This window comes from Tenrec ecaudatus, chromosome 14, assembly GCF_050624435.1.
Source record: "Tenrec ecaudatus isolate mTenEca1 chromosome 14, mTenEca1.hap1, whole genome shotgun sequence".
Taxonomy (NCBI): Eukaryota; Metazoa; Chordata; class Mammalia; order Afrosoricida; family Tenrecidae; genus Tenrec; species Tenrec ecaudatus.
Window position 1 is genome coordinate 5926187 of NC_134543.1, and position 12650 is coordinate 5938836.

At 54.3% G+C, this 12650-nt stretch overlaps 1 long non-coding RNA gene across 1 annotated transcript in view; it reads left to right on the top strand.

Moving 5' to 3' along the window:
• The window catches only part of LOC142425480 (uncharacterized), a 32638-nt gene extending 20459 nt beyond the window's left edge, over positions 1 to 12179 (top strand). Inside the window, exon 6 of the long non-coding RNA XR_012779670.1 lies at positions 11852 to 12179. This is a non-coding gene — a long non-coding RNA (uncharacterized LOC142425480). The remainder of the gene's footprint in view (positions 1 to 11851) is intronic.
• Positions 12180 to 12650: the final 471 nt, after the last annotated feature.

Here is a 12650-nt window from a genome sequence, read left to right on the forward strand (position 1 = left end):
GAGGGAGGGAATAAGTGAGCGAAGAGAAGGAACATGGAAAACAAGGGACCAAAAATACGGAAAGAAGGAAGACAGTGCGAGGAGACGAACAAATCCATAGGGAGGAAGGAGTGGGGCATCAGGTCATTCCAAGCCAGGAATTGGGATTCAGCTAAACAGACACCCCAGGGAGAGGAAAGGAGATCAGCAGGAGGGAGAGAGGATGGCTGGATGGATGAGTGGACGGATGAGACATGGAGACAGGGAAGCTCAGCAGGGGCGCACAGGAGGGGTTTCAAGGCATTCGGTGCAGTTAAGGAGATAGATAGACAGATAGACAGACAGACAATCCACCTAAAAGCTCAGGAACGTGGGAGAGAACCTACCCAGCACACATAGAAATCAATCAGGAGGCGCCCTGGAGGCTGTAACCAGAGGTGAGCACCAAAGAGAGCCCACCCCGCAGCCACTGAGTCCACCTGGACTCCTAGGGACCACGCCAGACAGGAAAGAGCTGCCCGCTTGCGTTCCTGAGACTTTATAGCTTCATGGGAGCAGCCAGGCTCGTCTGCCTTCCACGCAGCAGCTGGTAGGCTGGAACCTCTGACCTGGTGATTCGCAGAGCAGGGTGTAGCCTACCAGACCACCAGGGCTCCTTAGAGTACAGGGGACCACTCGGCCAATCGTTGCAGGTGGGAGAAAGAGGAGTCTGTCTGCTCCCATCGAGATCGACTGCTGGTGGGAGGTGGCGTGGACTTAATGGCAGTGGGTTTGGGTTTCCACAGGCTAGATCCATGTGCGAGCTGAGGCCTCACCCACCAAGCGTGACTGTTTCCATGGGGTCAGCCCATGGTAATTAGTTGCACAGTCAAAGAATGCCACAGAGAGAGTGGGAGAGAATAAGGGGGGGGGGGGGATGAAATTCAGAAGGGAAAGAAAAGAACATGATGATACGACCAGGTGAGACCATGTGAGGTGCCAGGCTATGAGGAAAGAGTGGGTGCCTGCCTGCCCCAAGCACGGGCACGCGGGTGTTTGCGCTCCCGTGATGGTCAGTCGCCCTGGCAGTTCATTTCACTTCCTAGTGATGTGGGGAGAGCCTCCAGGGGCTCAGGAGAGTGTCCCTTAGCGACAGAGTAGGCCCACCTGCAGTCTAGATGCAGGGCCAGAGTTTGGGATTCCAGCAGAAAGACCAGGGTGAGTGAGGAGGAGAAGGATGCACCTGTCCCTGGAGGACAAAGTGTGGCTAGGCAAGTGTGGGCCCGATCTCCAAAAGGCCATAAGAGAGCAAGATACAGAAAGAATGAAGCAAATAAAGAAAGAAGATGGGGCGGGGTGGGGGTGAGGAATTAGGGGAAAGGAAAAAGAGATAGAAAAAATGATCATAAACAAGTATGTCCAATCATGACTCTATTGGATAGGGCTGGTTTAGGACAGATCATCCAGATTGATTCAAACTGGCGGCCCTGAGCTGAGTCTTTAATGATAAAGGTAACACACATGAAAAACTGGGTGAAGGGGTGCAAGGCTCGGCAGCAGGAAGGCTTAGAGCAGGAGCGTTGTGAGCGAGGACACCCCAACAATCCCAGGGAGAAGGGAGTCCTCATTTGCGGGTTCAGTGGCTTGAATGGAATGACCCTCCCACCCCCACCTCCATCTGACTCGGTCCTTTTCACCGCCGAGCCTCGACTCCAGTGGAAAGGACAAAGTCAGCCCGGAGGAGGGAGAGGAAGGACAGGGAAATGACAATGAGTGAATGGATGAGGAATGAGGACTTTAATGAATTCTGTCCTGCACCTGAGGCTCATCAGGATGAAAGGATGCTCACAAGAGAAGGGAGGAAAGAAAGAAAAAGAAAGGAAGGAAGGAAGGAGGAGCTATAGGAACGGATAACAGGGTGGAGTTGAGGCAACACAGCGCCATGGATTGCACGTGCAGGTGGACATAAAGATGCCACCGTCCGGGCCATACTCTGGCACAAGCAATGCAAAAGACAGACTGACACAAGTACTCAGACCCATTCAGAACGCCCCCCTTCCCCCACCGGAGATGGTTCAATTAATCTTGAGCCAGATCACCAGGAGCAGGAATTAAGGGACAAAGGCAAGGAGTCCCATGTGGACCACTGCCGTGAAGGCTGTGGGAATCACAGATTATGGCTAATCCAATTCTGCGCACCTGAGGTTCATCCATGAAAGGATACAGATTGAAATGAATGGGGGACAGAGAGAACAAATGGAAGCGGGGTGAGTGGATTTGCAAGGACAGTTCGACAGCTATACCCCTGTGCTCCTCCCCCCGCCCACGCACCCCCCCCCGATTCCAGGCCCGGGACCATAGATGAGTACAGGTGAGAAAGCAAGCAGTAGGAAGGGAAAAATGGAGCCAACACAAGAGGAAGAGGGGGAGAAGCAAGTCGCAAGGAGTTCAAGAAAGGCAAGATGGAGCCAGCGAAAGGAAAGGGAGGAAAGGCCATTACGAGATAACCCAATTTGTTGGGGAGCTCTGTAAGAGTGTGTTGCATTAGGGTTCTCGGGGAGGGCCGTCATCGTTAATCCAAAAGATTGATGGGATCATCCAAATCCATGCTCCCCAGGGAAAGGAAAATGAGGGATAATAGCAAAATAAGCACACACACACAAAGAGAGAGAGATTGAACCAGAAAAAAAGTCAAGATCATAAACAGCCAAAGTGATAAGTAAATCTTTAAGAGAGGATGCTTGGGAACCAATTACAATCCCTGCTCCCAAACCCCTCTTAAACGCTCACTTTTCACTTCGCTTGTTTCCAGCCTTGACTTCTTCCCTTCTTCAACCTATCAGAGTCAATATCACCGAGAGCCGCACACTTGGCCCACAGACTGGACTGTCGCGTCCACCATTAACATAAAAATCAGTGCATCCGCCGTCCATGAATAAAAGAAGAGCCGCCGTTGGGTCAAAGGTGACTCAGGGCAGAGAAAGAGCTGTTAGCACAGACACAGATCCGCAGAGTAGGGATGCTCCTGTTGCACAATGGGCCTTCACTAATCACAGGTGCGCTCAGAGGAGACTGATAGGAAAGCAAAAAATACCCCAGGTAAGGTAGAAAGGAAGAAGGAGTGGGTGGGTGGGTGGGTAGAAGGAAGGAAGGAAGGATGGATGGATGGATGGATGGATGGATGGATGGATGGATGGATGGATGGATGACATCTGGAGTCTCCTGGGGCTGGTGTGAAGATCTGCAGTTGGGTTTTTCATGCGCAGTTCCATGCCCCTGAGTTGATAAGAATGAGAACACGTAAGAACAAGAATGAGGGGCGGGGAGAAAGACGAGATGTGGGAAGAAAAGAATAAGGAATAAATATCACAGATGAATAAAAACATTGACCTTATTGAAGGCAAGTCTCTATGAACCAAGGGATACGACGAATTCACAGTGGTGTGACCAAAGTCCATGAATTACATGCAATGGAAATGAATGAATGGATGGATGAATGGCGGGGAGGAGGGAGGCAGGGAAGGCTGTGCCATGCCCCAAGCAGAGAATGAAGCAGTTTGCAGGGCAGCAGGCTGTTGGCATGTGATGTGCTTGTTAGAAGCAGTGTTCCTGGCAGGGGGCAGCAGGGTGGGGGTGGCGCCGCTGGCTCAGAAAGCGCTGGTCCTGGCTGTGTGGGCCATCTCATGCCATCTCTCTCACCCTTAGTCCCCCCAGCCTCCCCATCCGCAAACCCAGAATGGCATCGGCTCTCTGCTTGGGTTGGTTGTGGGGGTCAGTGTTCTCATCCCTGTGGCCTGTCCTCCACATAGCCCTGGACAGGAGGGGCAGACTCAGGCCGGGTCCTGCAGAAGGCTGCATGAACATGGGGTGTGTTAAACCCTGTGGGTGCCTTGGCCCCTCCCTGGGCGAGGGTCACCTGTGGGGGAGGCTTTTCCCGCCAGGGGGCAGCAGAGGGCAAGAGAGCAGGAGGCATGGACAGAGTGGGGCCACCCCTGTACTCTGTCCTGGTGGGGGGTTGGAGGGGGTGCTTGCCCCGTGGAGTTCAGGGTCCCTTTGGGGGATAGATAAGGGAGCAGCAGGGTGACCCAGTGGAGGAGCCCAGTGGTGGCTCTGGGTGCCCAAAGGGTGACCACCAGCAAGCCTTGTTCCTGCACCTTTCTGACTTGTGTCCCGGTCCGTCCTCCAGTCCAGTCCCCAATGGGCAGATACATCTCAGCCCCTGGCTTTGCGGAAATGGTCCTACATTATGGCGTCATCCCCAGAGTCCGTTTCAAGGCTTCTCCGTGTCCCCTGGCTGTTTGAAGGTGTATTCTGTACTCGGGGAGCAACTTGCGATTGTATTGTGTGTTGAAATGGTGTTTCTTGTCTAGTATACACACTCACACACACAAACACACACACACACGCCCCCCTTCCCCCACTCCTACCAACCAGGGGCTGTGTGGGGCAGGCTTGGAGAATTGCTCCTCCTGAATCCCAGCCCCTGGGGACTCAGCGTCTGTCTGGGTCTTCTTCCTCTGTTGGTGGGCAGGATTTGGACACTGTGTGTCACATGCCTGTGTCCATCTGTGAAAACAAGAACTACATCCCCACTCCACTTTTCTGTTCCTACTGGGGACAGCAAACGCAAAACAGACCAACCACAGGCTGGGTCGTCAGTACATGCCCTGAGCAGGGAGGAACGGGATGTGGCTGGAACCCCGGATAGGGGGCAGTGAGCACATGGGGGGTCCAGGGGAGTTGGGGTGGGGCAGGGGTGGTGGTGGAATAACTTGTGGCTAGGGGGTCCAAGGGATGTGGCCAGCTCAGGTTCAGGTTGGGACTCCATGCTAACCCGGCAGGTGACATCCAAGGTGGGGTGGGAGGAGGTGGGCCACAGGATGGAAGGCTCTGGTCTTTGTCGGGCAGAGGCCGTGGAGGGGTGGGCAGAGACCTGGGGACGGCCCCCGGGCAGCTGATGGGACACCAGTAGCATCTCTGAAGATGGAGGACCCACAATTGAGGCCACCCCTTGTGCCTCCAGCACCAGGTGTCCGGGCCCCTGTGAGCAGGGCCACATGGGCCCGAGTTCGGTGCTGGGGCCCCAGGGCTCTGCTCTCCTGTTTGGGAACCTGGAGGCCTCGGGCTCTGCCTGGCCAGAGGCCCGAGGCCTGGGGGTGCTAACTCAGGGTCCCTGAAGAGGCACACATGGGAAGGAAGGGAGGGGTGGGAGAAGTTCAAGGCAGGGTAGGCCTGGGAGGGTCTTTCCAAGGCCAAGGCTGGGACTGTTTATGATGCAGTGAGCACCAGCTCAGGAAACCTGGGAGACTTAGAGGCCTGGGGTGACAGGAAAGGAGCGTCCCAATCCTGGCTCCCCTGGAGACAGTGGAGGGACTAGTAATGTTGGCAGGATAGAAAGACCTCCAGGAGGACTTGCCATCAGCACCCAAGGAGCCAAAGGGGGTAGAGAAGGCCCCAGGGGAGCCTGAGAAGGTAGGCATTATTGGGGTGATCTTAGAGCCCGTGTCAAGGGTCTGGAGTTCTGAGATTCAAGTCAGGTTCCTGACGGGTTGGAGCTCAGGGGTGGGGGCCCTTCCTGCCTTCGCTCCCCACCTGGTCTCTCTGTGTGTTCCCTTCCCCCAATCGACAATGGTTCCAGCCTCCTCCCTGATCAGGACCTCTCGTGATTGTCCCCTTTTCTCAAGCTTTCCTTGAGTTTTGGGAAAACAAGGACATATCTTGTGACTTGACTTTGACATTGACAGGGGACCCCTCCCCCCACCCCAAATCCTTTCCTCTTTGGACTACAGCTCTCCTGGACAGTCTCCCCACCCGCCCCACGAGACTTCCAGCACCCTCCTGTGGAAGGTTGGCCCCAAGGCCACCCTTCTAGAGCCCAAGGAACCCTGTGTGCTAAAGACAAGACAATAACATGGCATGATGACATGAACCAGAGCAGGAGAAACATACCGCAGCGCCACCACGCCCATCTTTCCGCCCCTCCCCCTTCTAGTATGTGTCCATAGCCCAATACTTCATTTTTTAGTCAGCATACTTCTTTTTACGAAAAGCTACCTTTAAAAAAATTGTTTTTAAACCCAATTGCCTTTGGCCCTCATTCACCCCACCCACTGTCTTCTCGACATTTGCCTTCTCCCATCTTGTGTCCGTCCCAGGCGTTTTTCTCTGCCCGGTGGTCTTCCTGGCCTCCTTGGCTGCCCTGCGTTCTACAGGACGACCACAGCAGTATAGGAACCCCCCTGCCCCTGCTCCTATGGTATTGTGTGGGGGTGGGGTGGGCATATCTCATCTTTCTTCTGGGACACTGTGAATGGTGCCACAACCAGCGGCTAGACATGCCCATTTCTTGAGACCGCCCCATGCTGGACAATGGTTGCCTACGTCAGGGAACAACCCTGACGGCCTCGTGTGGAGTCACTTTGTCCTGCTAGACTGTGAGCCCCTGAAGGGCAAGGAGCTTGTTGCGTGGTCTTTGTGTTGCCAATGCTTTTTGCCTGGTGGTGGAATGCACAGGTGGCAGGAGAGAGAGGCGTGGGAGAAAGTGGGCAAGTGCCCGGCTGGTGCGAGGATGGGTGGATGCCGCTTAGAGGGATGAATGGGATGGTGAATCAGTGAATGGGATGCTGAGGTGGTGAATTTCTTGTTTGAAAGACCAGACAATTTTGTATGAATCTTGACGGATCTTCCGAAGGCTGTTTTAAGATAGATTCCCTCAGTTTACCTCTGTTACAAAGCGCATTTCGGCCCTTTTAACTTGCATTCCTTTGATTACTAACGAGAGTGGGACATTCGCACACATGTTTGTGGAGAGTGGCGTTTTTCTGTGTACTCTTTGTCCATGTTCAAGGGGTCATGGCCTTTGTTCGGAAACAACCTGGAGCCCTTCCAAGGGCAGGCAAGCAGGTTGTCCTTGAGAGTCTGTTTCAGGGGACTTAAGAAACGGGCATTTGCTTGGCTGAGATGACCTCTCGGGTCTGTTTGGCTTTCGAACTTTGCTTCTGTCCTGGAAACCAGAGGCTAGGGACCAGGACACCTTCCACTCTCACCTTGGGGACAGAGGATGGGCCCACGGTTTCTAAACTCTCATCTCACCCTTTTAAACCCTTCAGTGGGGCAGGAATCTCTCTGTACGCTCAGAGTCTAGGTGACCCTGCCAAACGCTCAGTTGGGGACACTTGGCAGCCTTCTTACCAGCCCATCTCTGACACCCTCATCATCCCCCCCCCTAGGGAGGCTAGTCACCTGGGTCCTCCATCCCCCCCACCCCCCGAAGGCACACAGCAGACAGCAACACCCAGGGGGGTTGGAGCTGACCCCTTGGCCCTTTGCCTTGTGAGCTCTTACCCCCAGCCCCAGTCCTGATGGATCAGCTCTGGGGTGGCCTTTGGGTCTAAATGGATGAGTGGAACCTTTAGGATTAGGTCTGGTGGGCGTCTTCTTTGAGTTTCCCTTCAATTGAGCCAAAGACTTCGTGATTCCTAGGCACAGAACCAGTCTTAGGCCACACCCTAAAAGTCGGCTGCACTCCAAAGGCAGCCACAGCCATTGGGAAGGGGGCATTCGACGGGGGTGGGGTGGGGGGGCGCTAGTCCCATGGAAGGCTGGCCCCTGCTTTCCAGAGCACGCTCCCGCCTGGGCAGAGGGCATCACTGACCGCCCCCGGCCCCTCTACTATAGCACTGAGTCTTGTTTGCCTGAATGAGTCCCCATCCACATGCCCATCTCCACACTGATGCTTGGGAAGCCGATGGCGGTTTGGACTTGACTTGAACCCATTCATCCATCCATGCATCTGGCCAACATCTCTCGACCTGGCGCTTCTCGCCTGTACCTCGCGGGGAAAGCAAACCTTTTCATTCGGGGCGGGCTGCCTCGCGCCATGGGCTGCGGTCATGAAGCACATGTCCCCATGTACAGCTTCCTCCTCCAGTCACTGCTTTGAGCACGGCCCAGCTGTGAGTGCCACCGGTCCTCACACGCTTCCTCCTCGCCTGGGGCGCTGCCCTGCATCCCACACCGCTCCCAGGTGACTCTCACCTTCCCCAGCCTTCTCCCTACCTGGCGCATGGGCCTCCCCCGCCCCGCCATGAGCTTTGCCTTCCGCCCTTTCAGCTACCTCCACCACATGGCAGTGGATGCAACCTCTTCCTCCCTTCCTTCCTTCCTTCCTTCCTTCCTTCCTTCCTTCCTTCCTTCCTTCCTTCCTTCCTTCCCTCACAGCTGACAGACATTGCTACCGAACTAGCTGGTGCTACAGTAGAGCCCCTCCTGCCCCCGTCCTTGTTTAGCAAGGAGAGACCAGCCCGTTTGTCCCCGCACAAGGCCAGCTTTGCTCTGCCTCGTGCAGCCGAGGCCTTTGGAAAGTTTGATTGCCCTCTCCAACTTTGTTCCTTCCCAAACTCAGTTGATTAATAATCAGCAAACTGTGTTCTGTGGGTGCTCAGAAAATCAAATCCCAGATCCTTGAGAGGCCCTGAGGAGAGCTGGAGAAAGAGTCGGTGGGGGTGGGGGGGGTAGAGTAGGGGTGTTGATCCGAGATGAACAGCTGATTCTGGAAGGGTACAACCTCGAGGCATTAGAACACCCTCAGCTTCACGCAGGCGAGCTTAGAGCCTTTTCTGTCCCCTCTGAGTTTCGGGAATGTTAGACTCCATTTAAGGGGAGTGGTCGGGAGGGGATGATTGCCCTTGTGGGCGGATTGCCCCTGGTCGGGGCTGACCCCCTTGGATGGGACTGTGGATGGGTCTGCTTAGCTCCCTGCTGCTCCCATAGACTCGGGCCTCATTCCTGGGGTGAGAAGAGGCCTTGCTTGCAGGGAGAGCAAGGGTAGGGGTGTGGCTAGACCCCTTGAACTGGACAAACACGCGGGGCTTGTGCATACTGTAAGAACTCATATCTTTTATTTTGGCGAGGGAGGCCATGTGCCCACCTCACAGGGCTGTTGTGAGGACCCATGTAACTATGCTTTTCAACTGTGAGTCCTACAGGGTGGGATGCATGCCCCAGGGGGGTGAAGGGTATGGGTGCCCAGGCAGCCTGACCCAGGCAGCTTCAGGGGAAAATGTATTTCTAAAGAAGGAGGCATACCTCGAGGGGCGCTTGATTCGTAGGCTATTTTAAGGTGACATGTGAGTTATCATCTTGGAAGGGACATTCATACTCGGGGTAGGAGCACTCTGGGGGGGGGGTCATGCCCTTGGACCGCTCCTCCCTGGGGTACGCATTCATGCTCCACTCTATAACAGTATGCTTAGTGGGGCCTCCTGATTGTGGTGCAGTGTCTGGCACTGCCTGGCCTGTGGGTGGCACTTAGCACATGTCAACAAATGCTCTCTCCTGAAAACATTTGGCTCCAGTGGCAAAGATGCTGCACATCCCCTCCCCAACCTCCTCTCTCCCTGTGACAACAACTGGGCATTTAATGCTGCCAGTTGCTTTGGTGCCTAGCACAGTGCCTGGCCAGTGGTGGATGTGTATCTTCCTTTTCTGTTGGATGGTAGAATGGATGAGTCGATGGATGGATGGTTGGATAGATGGTTGGATGGATGAATGGATGGTAGAATGGATGGATGAGTGGATGGATGGATGATTGGATGTGTAGATGTATGGGTGGATGGGTGAGTGGATGGATGATTGGGTGAATGGATAGATGGATGGTTGGATAGATGGTAGGATGTATGTATGTATGGATGGATGGATGGATGAGTGGATGGATGGGTGGATGGATAGGTGATTGGATGCATGGATAGATGGATGGTTGGATGGATGATGGATGAATGGATGGGTGAATGGATGGATAGGTGGATGGTTGGATGCATGGATAGATGGATGGATGGATGGATGTTTGGATGCATGGATAGATAGATGGAAGGATAGATAAATAGATGGTAAAACTGTAACCAAATAAATGCAAGCATTGATGTTTATAACCGTTACTAGGAGATTGTATTTTTAGTCAAAATTTAACCTGTTAATAATTGTATTGTATTTTTATGGTGTTGTGTATGGCCTGTGCCCTTGTAAAGCCAGAATTCTTGTCTCCAGTGCCCTTGCAATGGAACTTTATCTGATTCGTGTTAGAGCGCCGCCTTTAGAATCTATCAGGCCCTGGGGGTCACTTGCTAATTTAATTGCCCAGTGGTGGGCCTGCCATTTCACCTCTCTGATGCTGTTTCCTTTTCTCCAAGCCACGGGCCACCGGAAGGCCTACCTCCCAGGGTTGTAGTGAGGACGAAAGGCTGAATATCTGTAAGGACCCCACGGTGCCATGGGGGGTCCTAACTGGGTATGCTCTTCTGTTGGGGGTTGTAAGTGAATAAAAAGGTAGCTCTGATTTTATTCTCAGATGGTTTCCAGTAGTCAATGGACCCTGTAGCATGCTCATGGGTGGAGCACTCAGAAAGTGCTTAGCAAGGCAGGCCAGGGTAAATATTTGTTGATTCATGAGTGGCTTCTTCTCTCCCTTGGCGGCCTGCACTCTCTCCCACCATCTCAGGCTGCTGGCAGCTTTGCTTTTTTTTGGGGGGGGGGGCAGGAAAGCTGTGGGCAAGCCAGGGAAGAACTGTGGGGATGATGCGAAGGCAGGAGGAGGGTGCTACTGGGGAGCCTTTTTAGGGCAGGGGCAGGTGGGCTACAATGCCTCCTCCTTCTGGCAGTAAGCTGGAGTTCCCCATTGTTCCTTTCCGTTGCTTTTAGTACCTGTCGTGGGTCTGATGGCGAGTTCCCTGGGACTCATATACCTTCTGCTCTTTGTTTAGCTCGTTGGGTGGGTCGGGGGCTGGGGACCCATTTTGCAGAAGAGTAAGCTGAACATCAGTGGCAGCTAGATCTCACTAGCAGGAGGATGAGTCTTGGGTTTGTGATTTGAGGGATCTGGGTGGGACTTTTGGTCAGGGAGGCAACTGGGGTCACTTGGACTTTAGATCTTGATTTTCCCTTCACATTCTCACTCATGTGAAGAACAAAGCCAAGGTGGGAGTGGGGCCTTTGAGGTTCTGCAGGTTTGGGTTCGAGTCTTAGGGCTGTTGTTGGTTAGCCTTTATACAAATGGGCATAGAGACCAAGCCCCACGGAGACCAGTGGCGAAGGTGCTGGACACCCACACTAGCATGTGAGCATTCAGGGCTGAGCTGGGCCCCACACCCTGGGCCCCATACCTGTAACGTGGAGATAGTTCCCCCCTACCTGGTGTAGTTTTTGTGAGGTCCGGTGAGATTCTTCGTGTGGCTCTATACGATTTGTGACTTGGTCTACACATACCCTCACCTTCTTGGCGGCCTTTCCAGAGGCTGGAGGTCCAGAGAGTCCCATGCCCATGGGGATATTGGCAACGGTGGGAGCAACAGAGCAGGACTCTCCAGCCTGTTCTAGGAGACAGAGCTGGTGGGTGGTGTTCACTTTGTTCAGATCTGAGATTCAATGGGTAGGTCAAAGTGGAAGAGGTTGAAGCAGAAATTTGAATCATGGAGCCAAGTTTTAGAAAACCAGGAGGAGGAGATATTTTTAGTAAAAGAGGGAGACTGGGGGGCTGGGGTCTTTCGAAAAGCCCAAAGTTTTGCGAATGATCTAGAGTTGTTAGGTGAGGTAAGCCCGAAGTGACCAGGTTGGGAGAGAGATGGCAGACTTAGAGTGGTGTTTCTGGAAGCCTGTAGATGGGGTGGGATGGGGAGGTGGAGGTGGGGGCAACATGTGGGACACTTCGTGTTGAGATGAGCTCAGTAGGTGGGGCAAGAACTGGTGACTTGGTGTCTCCCCCGCCCCACAATGGCTGTTCACTGCCCTGGTTTCTTCCTTGGAAAGGACTCTGCTCACTCCCCTCCCCCCACCCCACCCTGCCCCATCCACTCAGAGGCCAGGAGCAGGTGGCCTTCATCTGCACCTGTGTCTCTCTCAGCTTCCACAGCCATGGACAGGTGGGACCCAAAGACTCACGGCTCTGGAACTGGGGCCACCCCTGCATGGAGGGTGTGCCCGCCCTGGCCTCTCTTCAGCACTCCCTTCTGACTGATGAACTGGCCTGACCCGTGGGTCAGATGCATGGGCAGCCTGTGCCCTGGCCCCTGCCTTGGGGGACCTGAGACCTTGGGAGACCTGCTGACTGTGCAGGGTCAGGACACCTACCTCACAGGGTTGTTGTGAGGGACTGGATGGCGCGGGAAGCTCCCTGGCCTGCCTTGGCATGGGGCTAGCTCTCAATAAATGCGTTTCTTGCCTTAACAAAACCGTGGTGGGTGCGGCTGCTCATCTGACGAGAGTGAGTGGTGGGTGTCCTATCCCCCTGTTGAGAATCTCACCTGGGTGGTGGCTCAGGCCATGGGAAGGTGAGAGGGATGTGTGGAAGGATAAGGGGGGCCAGCTCACCCCCCCCAAAAAAAACCCCAACATCAAAATCATGCCAACCCATCAGGCCAAGCCGAGCTCAGAAGGGTCTGAGGTTAAGACGTGTGCGGAGGAACTAATCCTGATGTCCTCATGGTCTTGGGATCCAGCTCCTCCCAGAAAATGGTAAGTGGAGAAGATAAGGCTTTTTGCCCCGGGGGCAAATTCCCCCCAGGGCTGCCTTCTTCTCCTACACTCCCCAGGGTACGTCAGGAGTTGGCCTGACACTGCCATGCTTGAGCTGGGGTGCCTAGGACTCTTGCCTGGCTGGGATCCTGGGCCAACTTCCATTGAGTTGCCTCTTTGCTGAGCTC